Source organism: Vulpes lagopus, chromosome 8 (assembly GCF_018345385.1).
Source record: "Vulpes lagopus strain Blue_001 chromosome 8, ASM1834538v1, whole genome shotgun sequence".
Taxonomy (NCBI): domain Eukaryota; kingdom Metazoa; phylum Chordata; class Mammalia; order Carnivora; family Canidae; genus Vulpes; species Vulpes lagopus.
This window is the reverse complement of record NC_054831.1, coordinates 44,215,285-44,238,735: the sequence shown is the minus strand read 5'-3', so window position 1 is coordinate 44,238,735 and position 23,451 is coordinate 44,215,285. Positions and strand designations below refer to the sequence as shown.

General features: G+C 40.3%; 1 protein-coding gene across 9 annotated transcripts in view; it reads left to right on the top strand.

The window, feature by feature from the left end:
* STARD13 (StAR related lipid transfer domain containing 13) overlaps positions 1-23,451 on the top strand; it is a 404,789-nt gene that overhangs the window by 302,256 nt on the left and 79,082 nt on the right. Inside the window, exon 1 of one of the 9 annotated variants that reach the window (XM_041766449.1) lies at positions 872-1,223. The exons of 7 other annotated variants lie outside the window; for them this stretch is intronic. The gene's annotated coding sequence lies outside the window, so the exon portion shown is untranslated. Of the gene's footprint in view, positions 1-871; positions 1,224-23,451 lie in introns of those variants that run through there. One more of the 9 variants, XM_041766446.1, reaches the window with a different exon arrangement.

Genomic DNA, 23,451 nt, shown 5'->3' with positions numbered 1-23,451 from the left:
TGCCAGATTAAATATTTATACTTATTTAATATTCTCTCTGTTGTAGAAAACAATACAAATGTTGAATAATAACAATGAAGTAATTTATTGTCTTAATTTAATCTTTCAATCACCTGTGAGGTCTCCAGAGCTTACTGTATGCCTTTCCTGTTCAAGGACACTGTCCAAGAAACAAAACTGAGACTTGAATCCAGACCTGCTGATTCTGGATCCTAGTACAGTCTTCAGTCTTCAATCCTTATTTTAGTAACACTCATATAACCTATTTGCTGTAAATGTGCAGCTTCCCTGCCCAATAAGATTTGTTTCCTGTTGGCTGTGCCGAATACATCACTCTAAAAATGTGTCCTCTGTCCTACTAACTTACAGAGAAGACTGGTGTTACAAATTCAGCTGTTCTACTCTACTTGGTAGGACAACCTTCTCTCAGCCAAAACCTGAAATGCATCTTGTATATTCTCTAGATTCGCCAAGTTCATCAATAGTATAAATGCTAGCAAATCCTGTTGCTTAGGATATAATGTCATCTGAATATGAATGATTACTTGTGTTTTAGGATAGAAATTATTTTGTGATGTACTATTTTGGCATTTTCTGCTTGGGATCGGTTTTCACAACTTTAATATGTTAAATATTATTTCAGTGTGTGTATGTGTGTGTGTGTGTGTGTTTTAGTCATGGGCATCTTCTTTTGAGTCTCATTAGGCATGGAAAAGCATAAGCCTGCTTTAACAGCGCTTCCTGTTGTCCTGTGAAGTTTCAGGCGAACTTAAAAATGAGATTTGTTATATAACATACATGCTTGGCATTGGCGTGGGGGCAGAGGGGGAGCTAGGAGAGGATCACCTCCTTGGTTTGTGACAGACTGGCAGCTTTTTCCTCTAGTATGTGCCATAGCTGCAGAGCCAGATTTAAAGGAGAGGATTTATAGGAAATCCAGCTGTGAGTTTTCGTTTTCTCTCTCAGAGCTGGAGGCGGGGCCAAAGCCAACCTCAAACCAGGCACACCATTGATCAGGCTAGAATGATGTGGAACAGTCTCACAGACAACAGCTAAGCACAGAGGAAATATTAGCTGGCAGAGATAACGAAGAGGAAACACTCAGTGACAGATGCACCATCTGTCAGTTTCGGAGGAGCAGTTTTCAAGAAAACAGAAAATGAAATGAAGAGAGTGGCTTTGTTTCAAAAGTACAGCCCAGCCTAAGGACATTTTTCAACAAAGTAAGTTTGTATTCCATAGGAAAGGAGGTGGTGGTGGGTAAGACAACAGTCACTTGCTATTTGCACTGAGTTGTGTTACCGATATATAAAGTTTTCTTTGTGGTATATTTGATGACCAGGAGGCCGTTCTTTTAACAAGAACTTGATTTAAATTTAAAGCAGTGCCTCTCATGTTGGCTATTCACTTGAAAAACATTTGAAAGCAAAATAGTAAGATTTGTTTTACTTTTATTTAACCTCAGAAAATTGTTTTTATCTCAGACTACAGATATTGACATAGGACTTTTCCCCCCTGTTGTTTTGAAATACGAGAAAAATAATTTGTATCTTTCCCCAAAGGCAGTTTAGTGAGAAAAATGCCCATCTCTCAGATTCAAGGGGCTGACAGAAAGTGCTGTCTATTGGATGTTTAATTCTGTGGGGTCGGCTATGTAAATAGCCGTGAATATGACCTAGACTTCTGCGTGCCTTCCGGATCATCTTACTGTGTTGACATGGTCTTTAAAGGAAACTGCTTCTGGATCTTTTAGTCTGTCTTTCTCAAAAAACCTTCTACCCTTTTCCAGAACACAAGCTGCTAGATTTCACAATTCTGTTCCTTACGTTTAGCATGTTTTTTAAAGCATACTAGACTTAAAACAAAGTGGGACTTGAGCTGTCTGTTTTTGTGTGTTACATCCAAGTGGTTTGTGTTGGATGTCATAGGTCTCATGTTATCTTAGGCTGGGACTTGTGTAAGCCCAAAGGGATCTGAAACAGTGATTTGGGATGATAAGCTTATATGAACAAGAGCAAAGTTTGGAGGGGCATCACAGGAGCCCCTGTTTTGGAAAGAAGCAATTCTCTCAATGTTTTACACGGGCGGAAGCGCAAGCTGGCTGACTAGTCCAAACCAGAAGTAGAGGCACTGGCTGTAAACTCGCAAAGGCAGAAACCACTCAGTGTTATGGCCCAATATGGATGTCAGAACTTCGTTGCGTGTGTGGGAAAATGGCTGCAGTCCAACGTCTGGAATCATTTATCATCTGGTAGAGTCTAGAAGACAACCGTTGTACGCATTTTACAGAAATCCCCGCTGATTGATTTCATTTACACAGAGCAAGCACAGTGACTGATGGTGGGGGCAACCGCACGTGGGGGAGAAGTATTGATCCAGTTCTGCTTTTCCTGACATCCTCGTCTCATTAATGTTCTTGGCACCTTTGAATGAGATTGTGCTGCTACTGACAGCCATATGGTTTCTACGAGGCCCTTTCCACACGTTTTGTAATAAATGCCACATTTAAGTCTTTTCTTATTGGCAAAGTCATAAACTGAAGGTTGAGCGTTTTGTCTTACCGTCTTTTCAGAGCTTAACCTGTTTCCGATAGTCTAGATTGGAAGAATGAGAGGAAACTAAATATTCGGAGGCAGAGTTCTTGACATGGACTTAGTGCAGCTTATTGCAGCCATTGAGAGACGTGAGCAGGAGACTCCGCGAAACTCTGGAACACGCTCTTCTTGATGTTTAAACTCGTATCCGCGTGTGAGGGTGTCAGATATGCCAGCCAGTGTATTCTGCATGAGCTAAACTCACGTGTGCTGACATATGCCGACATGTGACAGGGTAGCCTCCAGATCTGTTTGTCGAATGTGTGAAAGAATATTTGCCAATTTCTGACAGTACCCGTGTCAGATCTCATGAAGACGTTTTTAATTTATTGCAGGGACCAAGATTACAGTCAAAAGCTTTGGATTTCAGCCACCGCCCTTATGCTACCTAACTTGGTGACCTTGAGGAAGATAACTAACCTTTTAATAAATTGGTTTGCTGCTTAAAATGTCTCCCAGAGACATTTCAAATGTCAGCCAGATATTTATAATGTGTCTTGTGCTGTTAAATTTTAGTATTTATGTCATTTATGAAGTTGCCTTCATTTTCTTAGAACTACACTACACTAAAAAAGCCGAAAAACTCTAGGTCACTCAAAACAAAATTCAGTAATCTAATTTAATACTACTTTTGTTTGCAGAAGCCTACACTGGAAAGTACTTGCACTGAGATTTTTTTCTCTATGTGGAATTATCCTTTGATTTTTCTCACCCAGTTCTGGCTTCATGGAACACCAGTCATTTCCTTACACAGGTTGAAGTTTTAGAGGTTGGGATGCAATTTGTGCAATACTGCTTTGATTTAGTATGATTAAATATATAATTTTTTAAATTCCCAATGTAAAGAAAACAGATGATAGTGCAAGTTCAGGTACCTAATATTTTCTTACATTTGATATATCCATGCTTACATATATGCTTATCTTCATGTAGGATGCATATATGTACACATACAAAAGATAATCTTTCCAAAATATTTTGATAAAAGCAACAGTGTGTAAAATATTAAAAGATAGGAGCCACTACTTTAAACTATAGTTTAGATATTTTAAACTATCTTCATTTTAAGTGATAAACATGATAGCAGCTTAGTTAGTATAATGCAAAGGATGTCAGAAGTCAGAAGTTGGACCTTCCGACATCAGCTGCCGATACCACTATGTTCCAACAAAACCATCCCCTGGGACACCATTTACTGAATTGTGAAGCTACCCCACTCAACTGTGTGACCTTGGGCCAGTCACTTAACCCCACGGACTCATAGTTTCTCTGTGGCCATATGGGTAAGAATGGATACCTTACCCCATTAACTTGTTGTTAAGGTCACATGATATATTAATATACATGATAGTGCTTTGAAAACTTTAAGGTCACTAATTGCTTTCTGAAATATTCCTTTTTTCCTATCTTAACAAATCCTGCCCATCTTCCAAAGGCTTCTCTTAACCCTTTTCTGATCTTCTTAAGGATGTGTTTTCTCCCTCTTTTGAACCCCTAGAGCCCTTTATGGAAAGGACTAACCAGTTTGCCAGTCATGTCGATCCACCTTCTCCTCAGTGTGACCCTGCTATTCCCTGTGGTTTCCATACCTTGCTTTCCACATCTCCACACCCTGATCATTTCAGTACCGGGGCTCTACTAAATGTTTTCTCTTTTTTTCTTTTTATCGTTCTCAACACCCTCCAAAGCTACCTAAAACATTATTCATCTTCAAAGCTTTACCCAGGATTTTTCCTCCATAGAGTCAGGGGCCTTCTTCATTCATGGTTCCATAGGATAAACTTCTAATAAAGCTCTCATCTTGTTCTACTAGGTTTTTTATTTACATCTCTGTCTCCCTTGGTGGGCTTCTCAGAGACAGGGAAGGTGCCATGTTACTTTGATTCCCTGGTGCTTACCCCTAGTTTCTCATAACTGACCAGTGTTCAAGTCATGTTTGTTGAATGAATGAACAAGTCAATCTCTTCATACCTTTCTGAAAATTTTATCCTGTATGTGCTACACTATGATCACATAACCTTTGGGACAGAATCCAGGTACCCATTTGTTTATCTGGAATAATTTGACCATTATAGTGTATGTAATAACATATAGACCGATTTAATGTGGGAACCCGAGACTTCCAACATCAGAAAGGCCTATACATAATCACCGGTAAATAAATGGTTACCTTACATAGTCATATCTGAGTCCTACTAATTATACTTAGCTAACTAAAGATTAAAACTATCAGTCAACTATCTCCATTTGAAAGATCCTTGATACATCTGTGGCTAGATATGGTGGTTATTATTGTTTTTAGATTTTATTTATTTATCTTAGAGCAAGCAGGGGGAGAAGCAGAGGGAGAGGGATAAGCAGGCTCTGCGCTGAGCATGGAGCCCGATTTGGGGCTTGATTTCACAAGCCTGGGATCATGACCTGAGCTGAAATCAAGAGTTGCACTCTTAACTGACTGAACCACCTAGATGCCCCACTAGATATGTTTTAAAAAGAAAATCTAAGCATTTTTTCTGAAAAGCAGTTTGGCAGTATTTATCGAGGCCCTCTGATCTAAGAATTCTCCTTCTCGGAAATTATCCTAAAGAGGTGGTAAACAAAATAAAACAAAACAAAAGAATGTAGACAAAGCTTTCTGAACCAAGATGTTTAACATATTATTCATAAATAATATGAAAAATGACAAATAAATAAGCAACATTATTTTAATAATCTCAATAAAGTTCTCAATAATCCAAAGGTTGCCTGATCAATTATCTATGAATTGCACTGACCTAAGGGCTGCCTTTTTTAGATACTTTATGTAGAACCAAAGACATACCTAGAGCACAGTCATGTTTAGCAACTTCATGCCAGGATTCTAATTTTCTACTCTGCTTTTATTAAATTTAGAAAATGTTGAACATATGGTAACCTTTGAGGCAAAAGTTTGAAAACTCTTTGAGGGAACAATAATCTTAGCATCAAGAGGGACCCAAGAGGCCTGTTTTACCCACTTCCATGAAAAAGTAGACTATCACTGAGAGAAATCTAACTGGTCTAACTTTTCTCTTGAATTAAGGTTAAGAACAGTTAAAAAGGAGAAACTTGAATCTACTTGTGAAATGATTCTGAAGAAAACTATGTAAATTGTGGAAGCTTTTTGTAATTCCTTACTTAATCTCTTTTTACATGGAATAACTGGTGGAGGTAAAGCCATTTTATTACAATAGTTTCTGCAAGTTATATCAGGATGAACCATAGGAATACTGGAAATAATCTATCAAATCAAGGTCATGCGGTTAAACACTGAACTGCGTTAGAAGCTCCACTCTGTTTACAACCTTACTGATAAATGGGTCAGGAGCCTCACCACTGAGATAGACTATCCATCACCTACTTCTTTGTTCAAGAGGGGAGGTTTTCCTTTTCCAGTTCTTGGAATAACACTTGAAATGCATCCCCACTAAAAGTCCCACTCCCTGAGGCTCTCAGTAAAGAGAGTAGACTTTGTTCTAAAAAGTCTAGTCTCCTCAGTATACCTGTCCATCACGTCTTAAAAGGCAGAGAAGCAGGTGCCTTCTTTAAAGACCTTGCTTAATGGTTCTGTTTGGGATGCTGCAGAATAAGTGCTATCAGCTGGTGGCCACAGAAAGTTCACTGTTTTTATGGTGAAGGAATGCCAAGTTCAAAAATGAATACAGCCCCAGTAATGAATAGACAACTCAATGTATCCCCAGATGAGCTGCAACCAAGCCAATTTGCAATGTCAGTGCATCAGGTTGTGGGTAGACGGAACAGGAGAAAGTGGAGTCCTGAGAGGTTAAACCCACAGAAAACCTAAGTCCTCCTGATTAGGAAAGCTCCTTGAAGTGGCCTTGTTCTTATGAGGCTGTGGAAGCCTGAAGAGAAATGTCTTCCCAGAGCTGGCATGGTAGCTTACACCTTGCCAGTGGCTTCCACAGACAGAAATAGCACAGGAATGCAGGTGGTTGTTATGTAGCTTGAGCTAAGGCTAGCTGATTATGTGAGCTAGAAGTAAATGAAAGAGCAAGCTGCTAGCTGAAGGAGGACTCAAAATCTTCCAGCCCAGAGAGCCTTTCCAGGGCACCAGGGAAGAACGTAAGTGACATCAGCAAACCAGAGGGGAAGGAGTTCAAGAGGTGCTTGTCATTACCCTTGAACCTCTACAGAGGGCTCTTGCAGGAAACCTATGTATTCTGTAGTCAGCAAGGGGCAGGAGGACCCTGTCTGTATTTGTTGCTCACGGGTCTAGAATTTAAACTCACTCTACTGTCTCAGGAAAGATTGTGCTATAAAAGCTTCTTGGAATTATTGGTTCTCTACTTTCCATAAGAAAACAATGATTTAGAACTATCTCCTGAGAACTACTGTTCTTTCTATATGTGCTTATTATCCTGCATACTGGACCATTTGTACGGGGCCTGGCCAGTGACTAGCTGAGTACATTATGAGGACAGGCCTGGGGAGGAGAAACCAGCAAGCAAATGAGGCACAGTTTCTTAAATTAACAATACATTACTCCATGAAAAGCACCCTTATGTAACAAGAGGCATCCTGACTGGCATTCGTTAGGCCTCATGAGCACTTGAATAAACCACAACGTGGTTAAGCAACAATAGTGAGTGCTCAGTTTAAATAGAGCAGTTTGTGTTTAGCTGAGAATCAAACTCCTAATTAAGTGATTTCTCTGTGCCAGGCATTCCAGCAGAAGGAAAGAAGATATCTATATCTTTAGAGTTTATTATTGAAGGCTCCTACCTCATGCTGGTTTAAGCTACAATTTTATTTTTCTTTTCAGTCCCACTGAAATTTGCTTATTTAAGTATTGGAGTATTACTCCTATACAGGATCTAAATATGTAATCTTTTGATGATTCCCTTGTCTCAAAATCCACAGCTATAGTGATAACATGTATTTCATTTCAACAAATGTGTGTCAGCCACTTACCACATGCAAGGAACTGAAATGGAGTAGACCTATGATGCCTGTTCAGGGATGTTATAGTCCCATCTTGGGGTCAGGTAAAGATACAGCTCAAAGGAGGGTGACTTCTATACTAGTTAGAGGCATGTAGTACTGTGCTATGGAACCCATGTTCATAATCTCATTGGGAGAATGAAATAGCTTCATGGATGATAGAACATTTGAGCAAAGCCTGGAAACATCCACAGATTTCAGTAGAGGGCAAAATAGACGATGGATATTCTGAAACAAAAGGATACATGTCTAAAAACTCAAAGTATTTAAAGCATTCAGTGTGTTTAAGAATAGATAGATGAGTGGTCTCCCAGTGTGACAAGACCTCCGGATGTATTAGCTACATTGGATATGAGGTAAAGGGAGATTGGATTTACATCTCTGAAGGCTTTTAGATGTCATTTCATAAATCACATATAGCTATTGACAGTTTAGGAGGAGGGTAGTGATATTAGGATGAATATTTTGATAGAAGGATGGATTGGAGAGGAAGCAATTATACCATTTATTTCAAAGATTTTTTTAAAGTAATCTCTACACCCAAGGTGGGCCTCAAACCCATGACTCCAAGATCAAGAGCTATATGCTCCACTGACTGAACCAGCCAGATGGCCTAGTAATGATACCATTTATAGGTCCATTGCAGTAATCCATCCATCCATCCATCTGTTCATCCACCCATTCAATAAATATTGACTGGGCACCTGCTGAGCTCCAAACCCAATTTAGGCAGTAGAGAAACATCAGTAGGCAAAACAAAGTTTCCTGCCTTCAGGGAGCTTATATTCTAGTAGGAAAGACACACAACAAACCACATAAATAAATAAACAATGTTTATTTTAGTGACAATGGATGAAGACAATGACTAAAACAGGGAAAGGTGGTATGAATGTGAGCTGGGAGGGATTAAACTTCACAAAGAGGTACCCAGGGAAGTCTTCTTGGAGAAGGAACTTGAATGAGGACTTACAATGATTGAAGGGTTCCTGGATGTCTGAGGCAAGAGTGTGTCGACCAGCAGAAGCAGAAAAGGCAGAGGCTCTGCTGCGGGGTAGCCGAAGGTCCTCATGAGTTGACTGTCCAGTTGAGCCGGGGCTGTGAAAGAGGAAGACAGAGAGAAGCTATTTCAATGAAAGCATCCCTCCCTGACTGGTGGGTTGGGTTAATAAAGAGTAAGATAACGATGATGTGGGGGAGTTTTACATTGAATGATGTAGATTGATATATTTGCTGCTAAAACAGCTTTTGTAGGATGGTCTTGATCTCATCATAGGAAAAGGTGAAGTCACCTATGAGTAAGTAGCCTGGGATTAGGCTGGGAGTTGAAACCAGGGGCAAAGTTGTTATTTTTTTGTTTTGTTTTGTTTTTCTCTTTTCTTTTCTTTTCTTTTCTTTTCTTTTCTTTTCTTTTCTTTCCTTTCCTTTCCTTTCCTTTCCTTTCCTTTCCTTTCCTTTCCTTTCCTTTCCTTTTCCTCTCCTCTCCTCTCCTCTCCCCTCCTCTCTCTCCTCTCCTCTCCTCTCCTTTTCTTTTCTTTCCTTCGCAAAGTTTTAGATTAGCTGCCAAGAGGGATAGGAAAAGGACCTACTGGACATGCGTATGAGGAATGATGAGTGGTGTTTGTAGCTTAACTCTGGCATTGTCTGTTCAGCAAACATGTATTAGCACTTACTGTGTGAGTAACACTGTGCTGAACGCTGACCATGCAGAAGTGGAGCATGCTTACTGACAGAGAAGAAAGAGAACATTAGTAAATATATAAAGTCTGTTCCTTTATCAGACTGGAGAACAAGATAGCATAAATATTTAACTTCTCACAGCAAGCACAGTCATGATACAAATAAATTTTCTTGGACTGATTCTTAAGAGGTCTATTTAAAAAAACAAAAACAAAAAACCAAACCTTTCTCTCTCCTTTTGTATAGAGTTAACTCCATTAGAGCCTAACAGCTGTGTTCTTCGGTAATTGGCCCTGCCTAAGTCCGTTTGTAGGACTGAGTTTCCAAACAGTGTGCTCTCGGGTGCCTCACATTGGATGTGGGCGTACTCTGAATGGGTTAGAGATCTGCTGAAGATCCTTCTCCCCTCAGTCCTTTGGCTGACTGAGCAGGGCCTGGGGCAGACAAAAGCCTCCTCTGATGACCTTGGGCATCTGGCAGCGTAGTAGTTTATTCCGTGTGTAGAACAAATACAATGTGGGCCATGCTGTGGAAGAGGTTGTTGGGAAGCATGCTACCAGATATGGTCCTACAGCATCCCCACTTTATACTCATGTTCCCTAGTGTAGCAGCCCCACACTTCTTCAAATGTATGGTCCTGTCAGCAACACGATCTTGAGCAGTGCTTCCAGTGGATTTGTTTGCATTTTATGTTATACACACATTCCACTACCATTAACTGTCCCAAGTCATAAGGACCAAAGTTCATCAACAAGTACTTCTATCCCTATTTCAAATAATCTTTCTTCTGGACAATTTTTAATTATTCTAACTGACTTCTTGTCTGGTCTATATATATTTTCACTGTTTTTACCTTGTAGATGTGACTATTATGGTGCTAGGGTTAGGGAAATTTCAGTTTTGTCACTTCCTGTTGACTGTTCCCACTAATTAATATCTTCTGTTTGTGGTATCACAATAGGAATCTTTTTAAGTTGCTTCTCCATTTTGTGAGGATCAGTTTATTTAAAAGTAAGCAATGTATTCCTCATACCTTCTCAATCAGGTATGTATAGATTTCAGTACATCATGATACTTGGCAGTACAAAAAATGGACATGTATGTGGGATAGCTAAAGCCAGCCCTCTATACTATACAACTGGTTCTGATCTCCACCCCCAGATAAACTACACACCACTGTGCAGGTGTGTAGTTTAAGTGAGAGGACCGTGTATCAAATCCTGACATTGAATACTGGCATAACTATTTATTTGTTAAAATATCTAAATTACTGGGGCACCTGGATAGCTCAATTGGTTAAGCAGCCAACTCTCGGTTTCAGCTCAGCTCCTGATCTCGGAGTCATGGGATCTGGGCCCTATGCTCAGTGGGGAGTCTGCTTGAGGATTCTCTCCCTCTCCTTCTAGCCCTACTTCCACTTGTGTGTACTCTCACTCTCTCTCTCAAATAAATAGATCTTTAAGAAAAATACTTAAATATTTAGAGTAAACACAGATAGAAATTTCTAATACACTCTTCTGCATGAGGTTTTTGAGACCATTGCCCTCGCTTCCCTCCTTAACCTAATGATAAAAGCTGTTACTCTGTGCTTCTCATCTGCCTACCACAGTACAGATATCATCATCCCATTTCATCCTCACCATCACCCTTTGAAGCAGGGTTTTTATCTCCATTTTACAGATGAGAAAACTGAAGAGGTTTAGAGAGCTTCCTTAACTTGTCCAAAGTGGCACTGCTTGTAAGAAATAGATTTGAAACACCAGCTCTTTCAGTCTTAATTACTGCCTTCCTTCTCTTAGAGTCTGGGGTAATTTTCATACTTGTGTCTAAAGAACTTAGTCCCCTCAAATACAGAATTTTGAGTTCTCAGAACACTCTTTTTACAATAATACTATTGTGGGTGCTGCAAGTCTGCTTCCCACCTTAAATTGTAGCCCACGATGCCTGGTTTGTATCCATGCCACGAATCTAGTTGCTATGGCATCCCTCATATTAGGAAAATATTTGTCAGCTCCAGGTGGCTGAAACACCAGGCAGGCTTACTGATAGTTTGGTGAATACAAATAACAATTTAGTGGGTCATGGGGTACTATGCTGAGTGCAAAAACATGGTCTCCAGGGATTTTGATGAGGTAGGCCAGGGATTTACACAGTGTATTCCTATTGCTACAAGCTTCAACTTTAGTCAGCTGGGTTACAAAGAGTGGCCAAATCTGCAGAGATCAAATAGGAGGTTACTGAAATAGCAGTTCTTGCTGTGGGGGAACATATACCACATTAGAATAAATGAATGTGTTGACCCACTAGAATTAAGTTGCCTTATCCAAAGTGATGGCACAATTAGGCATTTTAATTGTTGGTCATCGATTTAAATCATCTCTTTCATCAGAATGTATTCTTCTTCAACATGATTACATCCAGATAATGTTCTCTTCCAGTAAGAAGGGAAGAACAAAGGAAAATAAATAAAACAGTTTACTAGAATCTCATAAAAGTTCTTGCACAAGAAGTAAGGAAGCATGGGAAAATATGAGTTCTTTTATAAAAACAACTTTTTCCTTCAAGTCACTACAAGATTGCAGTTCACATAATATATTGGTATGTGTATGTGTTTATACAAGAGGGGGCTATATTCCCAGGACAAATGTGAATCAAACCTTATAGTAGCTCTGGTCATTTTTTAAGATGACTAACAGCATGCATAATTTCCTTTTTAAAAAGTAGTTTATCATTCATTTATCATTAAAATAATAATAATAATAATCCATTTTCACTTTCCCCAAAAGAAGCCCAGATCTGGGTATTGAGAACCATTTTTTTTCCATCTTAATTCTTCACCATTTTGAATTTGTCCTACATTCTGCCCCAAACTAACAAAACATTGTAGACTTGAAAAGTTTTCTATTAACAGCCAGACAGATTGTATCTAGTTTATGTTAAAGCAGTTTCATTCTGTGCTAAAAAAAAAATATGATACTTAAATATAAATATATTTCCAAGCCTCAAACAAATGCTGGTTAACCTATTTTATGAATTCATACCATAAAAGAATCTGCATTTACAAGATCATAAATCAGGTTTGTTTTTTAAGATTCTGCCAAAACACTTTCTTACAGTGAAAAGGCTAGTCTTCTTAGTAAACTGGATGTCATAGCTGAATATTTCCAAAATAAAGTATTAACGAGCCCTCCATATTTAAATTCAGATTTCTTTACAAAAATTCATTTAACATACAATTTTAAGGTAATACCTGTTTTTACAAGTGAAGTATATTTATGGTTCAAAAGTCATTAAACTTTTATTTATTTACTTATCTATCCAGTTATTAGGCATGGGCTGTGTTCATTGCCCCATTCCTGTGGCTTTTCTGCTGAGTTGAGTTCATTGAATGTTAAGTCCAGACTGAGGCAAGAAGGGCTAGCGTGTTTCTGCTTGCGTTCTTGCTTCTACCAAGCAAGAATTCTTTCTTTTTCCCTGAATAAGTGAAAAGAAGCTCTAAAAATCTTTGAGGTCTCTGGGATAATTCTGGACTACTTACTAATAGAAAAAAACAACAACATAAAAGCCTCAGCTGAAAGGAACTTTTTGCTTCAGTTCTGAGGGGGCGGGGGGAGCATAATCCTATTAAATTTAGTAATCAGGCCCCAGTTGAGATTCTGACTGGCTTGATAATCACCATGGAGCCATCGAGTACTTAGCTGGTAGATAGCTAAATTTAATTAACAGTACAGATTGCTGGATAAACGTCCCCATTCATTTTACTGATCTATGCCCATTGTCTCCCGTGCACCCTCCCACCCCCACCCCTACCGAGCTAGGGTCCTCTCTGGGTTTTCTTGTCTTCCCACCGCAAGCTCTGTGTAGCTCTGTGTAGTGGCAGAGGACACCCTACAGCAGGAGGACTTTGAGCTGCACCACATCCTGGAAGAGTGGAAGGCTCGGGCTCAGAAGAATCTGGGTGTTCACACCAACACTGTCACTGTTTGCATGCTTTCTTATTGCTCCTATCCAAAATAGGGGAGGTGTGAGGTCATAGGGTAAGGACTTGGTGCTATGCTTTGTCTGGATTATGCCCCACAACCACACTGTTACTACACTGCCGTCACTTTACTGTTCCCCACCTCTTCCACAACTCTTAGAGACCTTACCTGACTAGGAGCCTATAGTTTCCACCTAGAATCTTCCACAAGGAATCAAGACCTTTGAAAAACTACTGCTTGATGATTCAACTTTTTCTCCTTGTTCTTATCACTAACAACCATCATTTTCATCAGAGGTTAAGCACTGCCTCTGTTGACCTCTATTTCTATCCCCTATTTTGTCTGGTGCCATGGTGACATCCACGTTTAATGGCTGATTAAGGTATGAAAAGAATAAATGGGGAAATCACGTGAGTGAATTTTTTTCTCTCTTTAGTTGCTTATTTATAATTTATGCCCAATCTTCTTGGCAAAAAGATGTGGAAATGCTTTGCTTTCTTTTTCTATGTATTCCCGTATGGTTATGAGTGAGGACTAGAATGGAAGCGGAAGCCCTTGGTATGACGATAGAATCAGTCTGGTGTGACCTTGGCACCTTATTTGACCTCCCTGAGCCTTAGTTTCCTCCATAAACTGGGGAAGATAATACCTTTTTAGAAGTTGTTATGAGGATGAAATGAGTCATTTTGTATGAAAGCCTAACACATTTAGCTTCATGCCTAGCACATAATATTAACAATGACAGTCAGATGCTTCCTAGCGGAATAGTTAAATGGCATGTTAGAGAATTAAAACAGGAATCAAATGGACTTTTTGGGCTCTGCAAGCCTTCCTTATGCAATTTATATCAGGGAGAACATTCCTGAATGTGCTTTCAAAACAAACAAACAAACCGAAAAACCCTGCAGTATTCTAGTGATGATATTTATTTCTAGGGAAATGAATTCCATAACAAGTGTACATGAATATGATTCATAAATTAAAGAATAAAGGAAGCAAATTTACCAATATACTGTTTTAGCCACTAAGGAGCTTATTCCCTATTTAGTAAATATTCCTGTTACAGCAAATGTTTATCCTTAGTCAAACTACAAAATGCCTAAAGCTTCCACATGGTCTAGAATTTTTTTCCCTTTCCATAATCATTATTTAGTAAATTGCCGACAAACTTTACCTGCCACTATGTGCCTGACACTGTCAGGTGCTGTGGAAACTGCTGGAACAAAGAAGGACTCCAGTTCACAGATTCCTATAACTCGATTTCAGAGAAAGCAGTCCAAAGCCATAAGCACCAAGGGCCAGATTGCCTGGCTCATTTGCAGGCTGAGTGCAGTATGAGGTCATTTACCCAGACATTTTAATAACTGTCTTACAATAACTGGCTGCCTTAAAAAAATGCACTTTTATTCATCTCCTTCCAGTCAGAATCCTGTCTTCTTGTCTTTATTAGAATTGGATTACAAAACAGAGAGTGATCAGAAATGTTGCATTTAAGAATAAAATTGAAAAAAAGGAGTAAGTTGGGGATGATGGCCATGACAAAGACACAGCAGCTGACACTGTGGTTTCTCGGGATGTTTCTCTTGGTATGTCAGAGACCACAATATGAAATCATATAAACCATTTGGATTAGAGCTCATCAACATTGCTTTCCTAGCAACAAAGTGTAGACTGACCTTAACTTTCCTACAACATTCCTATGGGTTTCTTGGATTCGGTTAGCATGGGTGTGGCCCTTGTCTCCAATGGTGTACCCAGAACATAGGTACTAGGTACGGTTTATCTTCTTTGAAGTCCTGTGACATTGTTCCAAAATGGCATTGGTCTTACTGATTTCAGATCCTGTCAACATAACATTTTATCTTTCAAATCACAGGATTTTAGAGCATTAAAAGACTCTAAGAGAGCCTTCACTTTGCTGGCAAGGAGCCCGGGATCAGGGAGGTTAAAGTACTGTGCAAGGTCACACAGCTAACTGGTGACTTTGATGGTTTCACTGAGCATCTCTTGACTCTCCTTTGGAGCAACAGATTGTTCTGTAAAAGCCTCTGCCCTCTACAGGCTCTCTTCCCCGCCACCCCTCCCCCATTGTTAATATATACATTTCTTTCCTAAAAAAAATTTTTAAAGGAATATGTGTAAACCTCTTGGTAACAGCAATAGATAGACTGTGAGCAAGCAAATAGTTTGGTTAAATGAAATTAAAAAGTATTCAGAAATGACTTCACATGCTATCTAATAACCCACAGTAGGCCGATCATCAAAGCTTCCCTGAGAAAAATACACCTAAAAAGCTGAAAATCGTGTGGGCAGGTTTTTTTTTTTTTTTTCATAGTGACTTCACTTTACCTATTTGTATCATAACTTATTAAAATAAGTATACCTTTGAAATTGTTCACAAAGTTCCAAAGTCTTTTTGTAAACGTGAGTTTCTTAGTGTTGAAACTTCATCAGGTAACAGTCCTTTCTCTGCATTCCTAACAGGTGTGAATAGAGGTGACTGTACGATCAAAGCTCAGTTCCCCTTTTCTCTTTTTCATGTTAGAAGCCACTGGGTTTTAGTTATGATCCTAGTCATTTGTGTGTGAGGAGAAGTTGTTTTATTATTCCTACTAATTTCACTACTAAGGCAGTGAAGTCATGTTGTTTTGCCAAAAGCTGCTGCTCACCCTCTCCATGGTATTAGCAATGCATTTTGTGCCTGTTTGGAAGGTTTGATGTGCTGTTTCCCATTGAAGATTGTATTTAAATGAGCATTGGGACATGTTGGGAGAATAGTCTGAGGGGTAAAATAAAAATACTCTAGGAAAAAAAAATGCATAGGAGTAACACTGCTTTTTTTGGTTTGTTTTGAATTCTTGGATTTTTTTTTAAGAATATGTAATTTATATTGGCCAAATTGAAAAATAGGTGCATTGTTTCAACTGCATGCCCTTTATTTTTGGTCTATCACAGTGGTGGTACTAAAAGCCACAGGCTTAAAAACATTTAGAGTTTTGCTTTCATGGCTATCTCAGTAAATCCTTAAGATATTTTTGAAATAAACCAGGTTCAGGGCAAAATAAAGCCCAAACAGGCATTCATTAACCATAATGAACTTTAGCCAAATATTTATTCATCAGTTAATGTGAACTTGCTAGCTGATCACATGGTACCTAATACAGTGAGAAGGTTGTTTTTCCCCAGAGGGGTTAGGAAGCTAAATTTTAAAATAACATAAATCTAGAATTAGGTTTGGGATCATCTTTTTTGCAATAGTAGTTTAAAAGATTTAAAGTGGGGGTACGTGGGTGGCTCAGTGGTTGAGCGTCTGCCTTCGGCTCAGGTTGTGATCCCGGGGTCCTGCTTTTTCCCTCTGCCTGTGTCTCGGCCATTCTCTCTCTCTCTCTCTCTCTCTCTCTCTCTCTCTCTCTCTCATAAATAAATAAATAAAATATTTAAAGAAGAAAAAAACTGATTTAAAGTAGATTCAAGGTGAATGTAAGGTGAGACTTAAGGTCGCACATTTCCATCAGTGACTTTTATTAAACTCCTGCTAGAAATCCAGAATACCCAGGACAGGAAGTCAGGGGTGCAGAGAACCATCTTGTGGATGGGAGACTGACTGAGCCAGGCAAAAAGAATGTATTTAGAAAGGTGAAATTGAGAAATGTGTCAAAGTTTCTGATTTGAGAAATAGCTATAAACTGGGACTGTCCATAATAAGGACATCAATATACAGCATGGAAAGGGGAACACCAGGTTTCTGCTTTGTTAGAAGGAGGTTCATATACAGCAGCCAGATCACTAAATAGAGTCCTGAAGTACTAGTGCTAGATTAACCTTATGGGCACCAGCCAGCATTTGTTTAGGTACTCTGACAAGATGACTTATTTTTGGAGTCCATCTTCCCTTTCTTTTCTCCCTTCCTTTTCTCATTCCTCCCTCCATTCCTTCCCTCTTTCCTTCTTGCCACCTCCCTCTCTTCTTTCCCTCCTTCTTCCTTCCTTCCATTCTCACTTCTTCCTTGCTTCTTTCTTCTAACTAGCCATTTAATATAGTTTCAGAAGATACAGCCACTTTGGAGATTTCAAAAAATTTATAAATGTGCCTACCATCACTTCTTGTAAATATACAAAAGGATTTTTTAAAATTTTGGTTTGTAAACCTTGTGATGTTTTTCGAAGCTATCCCTGATGTTACTTTTAGACAATAAAAAGAAAGGAAATGAAATGTTTTTAAGTGATAAAAAGAAACATAAATACAAGGTGTGGAATTATTATTGACTTGCCCCAATAGACACTAAGTTCTAATATCTAGTTCCAAGTCACAATTACTAGTCACAATTACTTTAAAAAGGAAACATCAAATGCCACTTTGTAGTCCTTAGCCTAGAAATCAATGTTAGCCTGAAAATAAATATAAGCATATAAGGGATTTGTGGGTTGTGTTATCAAGGCAAAGTGTCCTACCGTTTGTCATTTTCACAGAATAGTCTGACAGTGCAAGAAGTTTCTTCATGAAGAGAACCCCAAGCAAAGAGACCCAGTCACCAGTCAGTATCCCCCCTGGGGGATCTGCCAGTAAAGTCTGGATAACCCCAAACTCTTTTTGAAACATACTTGATTCTCTAAAACTGATGAGCTTTGAAATAAACCTATTCAGTCAACTGAGATGGCCTTCATTTTCAGGGGCAGGGGTGAGAGGGCTGGAATTGAATCTTTTTCCAAAGAAACTGTTTCACAATGTACCCTGGTGTGGTGTGTATTGAAAGTTGGATGACTTCCATGGAAACAAAAGTGGACCTGAAAAGCAAGAGCTTTGAGTAATATTTAGAGGAGGCTGAGTGTGTGCGTGCGTGTATACATGCGCAATAGCAAAGGACCCTCAGAAATTTTTCTCAGAATTAACTCTCTATGTGCACTTTGATTTTTCGTGTGCGTGTTCTTATGACTCATTCAACATTCATTATTCCATAAGCATTGGCTATATGCCTACTCTTTCCTGGGCAGAAGGTGGCCATTGCAGAGATTCAACATCAAATAAGGCAGAAGTCCCTGTCCTCAAAGTGTTACAGTGTCAGCCAACTAAAAGTTTGTTTCCCATTCACACTGGGACAAGATGCCCTGCTCCAGACCTAGGCCTACTGATCCCTGCCACCACAATATGCAGCTTCTGAGGTTCTGAAGTCATCTGGGCATTGGTGCAACCACTTACGGATAGAGAAGGAGAAGAGGAGGTAGATCACAGGGCAGGTCCACTCACATACCTTTGCACAGAACTTCTCCCCATGGCCTACCTACAAGGGTGGCTGGCAATCATAGGCCACCCGCGAGTCTGTAAAATACATACTTACTGCCCCTCCACAGTATTACTTATAAAAACCCTAATTAAAAAAATTATCATAGTAAAAATACCCTTTTATTAAAAACTGACCTGGAAAGCTAAGACTCAGGTACTATATCCAATTTATTAATATTAATGACAAATAAGGATGCCAGTCTCAGTAAAATAGATGCCCATCTGACCACGTATTTTTAATTAGCTCCCAGATTTGCCCAATCAGACTTTGCATGAATATGAGATTGATGAATATGCTTCTTGTTTCTTTTACCCACTATCCTCTCCTAAGTTGCACATAAGCTGTGGAAAGGGGAAGCGTGGAAGTTGGGGTAAATCAACTCTTAAAAAAATAATGCACAAATCAGATCAATACTGTAATATAGTAATAATTATCCCCTAAAAAAGAAAAATCATTAAGAGTTGACAGTCCTCAGCAATTCACTCTCTATGATGGACAGATTGGAACTCTTGTCTCCCTTCTGCCTGCCTCCCCCCGCCCATGCCCCTTATCACACACCCCCAGGCCAAGGTTCCTACAGAAGGGGAAGTTTAGCCACAGGCTGAAAGGACAGGAAGTGACTCATGGTTCCCCTAGGGGTCAGGTGAGTGGGTAGTGAGGAAGGCTGGGAAAGAGAATTCCAGATTAGAAAAGTAGCCCAGATGGGAGAGTGGCCAGGCTGGAATTCCAGAAATGACAATGACATCAGCAAGAGTGATACTCCCCCACTTTCCCAGACAAGGATCTCAAAGCTCTGCTGTGAATTGTCCCCCATCTATTTTCACAGCACAGTTGGGGACAAATAGTTATCGATATGAAGCCTAAGAAGAATGGTTGTAAATCCCTGAAGTGGAGTTTCAGAGAGGAAGTTTCTGGAAGAATTTATTACAATTTAGTACAAACTGGGTTTTGCTAATAGAAACCATTATGTCAAACAGAATTTCAAAACCCAGAATTCAATAAACTGAAGACTGGATTTTTTTGTTTGTTTGTTTGGGGATTATTCAAATACTCTAAGTTTGATGATACCATTATTGTGTTAGGAAATAAGTGAGGTTACAGAATATCTAAATAATATACTCTTTAAACTATAAGTAGAAACCACACTTGACAAAGAAGACAGGAGTAAAATTTGAACAAGTTTATGCACATGGGCTCAGTAGTACCTGCGTGGTACTATGAGGTCACTCTGCACCAGGAGGGACAAAGTCCTTTAGAAACATCATCTTTGCTATTTGTAGTCAACTGCAGAATGATTCAAAACTGTATTTATCTTCTTAAATGGCACATAAGAAAAGATTTGGAAATTTCAAACCAAAAATTAACCATTGGAATCATAATGTAACTCTTGAGCTGGTTCTTTATGGGTAGAGAGTTCTCTTTGCTACTGAAAGACCCTGTTGATAATGTAAGTGGAACATCCACCTTACATTTCAGTTATATTTAGGGTTTGATACATTAGAAAATGTGTGGCTCTTTCTCTTCCAAATGGAATGCTTTCTCCCTGAGACTTTATTTTGAGGCTGTGATGCAGATCCATGGTGTTCCTTTTTAATGTGAATGAAAACAATGAGCAAAGGAAGTGTGGAGGTTTGGAATTTTCGCTGATGCTTCACAGGTCACTGGGGAGCAGTGAGGTTCTTCTCCACTCTTAGTGGCCGGAAGCATTAGAGAGGACTATTTTTTACTCCTTGCTCTAAATTTCTTTGAGCCTCTGTACTGGAAGCTTTCTCAGTTTGCCACACGAACATAAATCAGGCCCTTTGGTTGGTGCAGGATATGCGAAGACAGTGCCAGTGGAGGCAAACAGGAGAGCAGAGTAAAGCGAAGATCCCAGTGCCGGGTAAGTCCTGGGCTGGAAGGACACAAAGGGTGCAAAGGAGTGACGGGGCGAGCCTTTATTACCTGGGTGGCAGGAGCAGGTGGTCTTCCCAGGACGGACTTTGTAGAGAAGGTAAAATTAGAGCTGAGAATTACAGAAATAGGGGCCAAAAGAAGAATTAGCTAGTCAGAGGACAACACGGGCAACAGCAGGCTGGAGTGGTGTGAGCTGGCAGTTCTAGGGAACCACGAATTGTTCAGTCCCTCTGGTCTCCAGGGCATTGTTGCCAGCTGAGACACAGACAGACATGTCAAGAACCCACACAGAACTCAAGAATTGTATGCTGTTCCCCAGACGTTGGGATTTTACTATAGGGCCATCTGAGAGCCGTGATGGATTTTTAGAGCAAGTGATGAAGTCTGGGTTCCATCTCTGAGGCCACCTTTGCAGGATGTTGGATGCGTTCCTGAATAAAATGCACAAATTGCCATCAGAACATAGGATCTCCTGCTATTTTATGGGTATGTATTTAAGGAGGTCTTTGTTTCTAAGCCAGCACTTTATGTCGCTGAGCAGAGACTCTGCCCCCATCCTGTGATCTTATGCCCAGCCGACAGTCCAGTTTCCATTGCCTGTGTGTCTCTCTCTCATGCATTCCAGTGAGACTCCAGGCCCCACTTTGTGTCACTGTAGCTCAAGTGCAGTTGGGATTGCCTGAACACATTTTCTAGTGTTCAGGAAGGTTGTTATTAAACAGTAATAACAAGTCACCTCTCCAAAAATGAGATTTTTCTTGTAAATGTACAGCCAAGCCTCTGTGGCCTCGCAGAATGTCCTGCAGTGGAAGAAGCCAGAGGACAGTGCCTCCCCTTGGAGCCCCAGTTTTCTTAGAATTTGGGGGAAGGTTTTATTGTTTTAAAACAAGTGTGGGCATATTATTTTCTTCCTCTCTATGAGTGGAAGTGTCAAATAAACCCACCGGGGGTATCTATTTTCTTCTGCCATTGGAGTGCATCATTGGAAAAAAATGTGCAAAGTACTCATTTTAGTCAATAATGATAGCTCCAATTTTTAAGTGCCTGCTCCTTGTCAATTCACAGAGTTCATTTTGTTCAGCAAATGTAAACACAAAGTGAAGTCCAAAGCCCTTTGCCAGAGGCCAGGATTGCAGCAGTGAACTTTTGAAATGGCCTTGCTTGTTGTTGAGTTTCTGTTAGCATCCTTACAGTATATGTGACATTATGAACATTTTGCAGTTGGGAAACTGAGACCTTAAGATGAAACAGAGACTTCAAGGTGTAGCACAGTTTGCCCAGGGACCCCTCCAGTAAGCCCATACTCCGTGCAGGCTCTCCACTGCCACACTGCCTTTCTGAGAGTTTTTGGTCTCAGCCTGTTGTTCCTTTCCCTTATCTGTTCCTGCCTTCCCTTTATCCATTAAAGACATTCATTGCTTTCCACCGGGTCTGTCTACTTTCCTAGCTCTAGAAATGAAACAAGGCCTAGCAGTCAGCAGCAGACTTGTTTGTGTGTTAATTATTAACAGTGGCCTTAACAGCCACAACCATTACAAACCTGTATTGAGCTCCTACTGTTTACAAATTCACTCTGCTCAGACTGTACATCTATAAATAAATGGGATTCATGGTTACATATGACAGGTCAAATAACAATTCAAGATGGCCAGAAATCATGGAGTAGTGAAGACCATAAGTGTTAGAAATGTTCAGGGAAGGCTTCTTGGAAGAGGTGCCCAACAAACTATTCTTCAAGGAAGGAGAACCTCTAAGCAGAGTAAAGAGGACAGCCTTCTAGCAGACCCAACTAAATCTAGTACCCAAAAAGAAGTCACCCCAGTATGTTACACATTTTCCCCCTGCTCCTGAAAGCCAAAGTCAGCACAGCTGAATGTGGTGATTCTTCAAGAGAGGCATTAATGTACCTAATTAAAAGCTGACCCACTTCCCCAGGGGTGCCATCAAGGGCTAGCTGGGGGGCTGTGATTGGGGTAGCCTGGGGGAGTTAGGTTTTGTCCAGGGCATATCCAGGGAGATCTTGGGTGGTCCAGACTGAATGAGGACTCAAATCTGTTTTTGAGGAGACCTAACCATTTTTACTCATCAGCAGAACTACCCTCTCCCTCCCAGAGTCTTCCAGATTCAGAGTGACTCTGGACCAAATCTGACTTCCCAACACTATTCCAAATCCACATCTGGAAGGCCTCTAAGCTGTGTGAGATTTCATGTCCTTGATTGTTACTGATTGAGACTAGGGCTGGCACTCAGCCCACGCTCTGCCCCAGGAATAGTAGCACCAGACTTCTGAAACAGAGTGGAACAGAAAGCTATGAAAACCCAGCATGTGCCCCTCAGCCTCCTTCAGTGAAGCCAGGAAAGGGGGAAGAAAGCAGGAGAGCGTTTTCAGGGGGCAAAGGTGTCTTCGCCAGAGACCTCTGCACAGCACTCATCTGGAGGTCCTGTTCTGCTTGGGGATTAATGCCGAGCAAGGACAGTGGAAGATGGCCATCCAAGAGCTACGTCCAGCTTCTCTGCAGTTCGGCAGATGCTGCGCACACGTGGGCTTCCAAGTGCTCCAAACTCTAGAGATGCCAAAAATGAACCAGGCTACCTCTGTCCTTGAAGAGCTTATGGTCTCATGGGGAGACAGATGTGTAACAAAGACATTTTAGGCTAATTTTGTAAGAATTATAAGAGATTACAAAAGTGCAGAGAAGAGCAGGCTAACCTGAGATTCAGGAGATGAGGTCTTAGCTAATCTTGCTAGAAGACAAATGAAAGTAAGTCAGGAGAACAAGAAGTAGGAAGAACATGATAGACGAAGGGAGGAAACAGCCCCAGTGCAGCGTAGGATGAGAAACAGCACCATGGGGCTGGTGAGCCCCAGCTCTTCTGCGCAACTGGGCCTGCTGTGGGCTGTCAGCCCTAGAAGCAGGCAGAGGCTGGGCGAGGGAGGGTGCCGAGGCCGCGAGAGTGGGCTGCTACTTCATTCTGTAGGTGACAGGGAGGCACGAAGGAGTCTTAAGGGGAATGAGCTGGCTTACGTTGTGGGGAGATACAG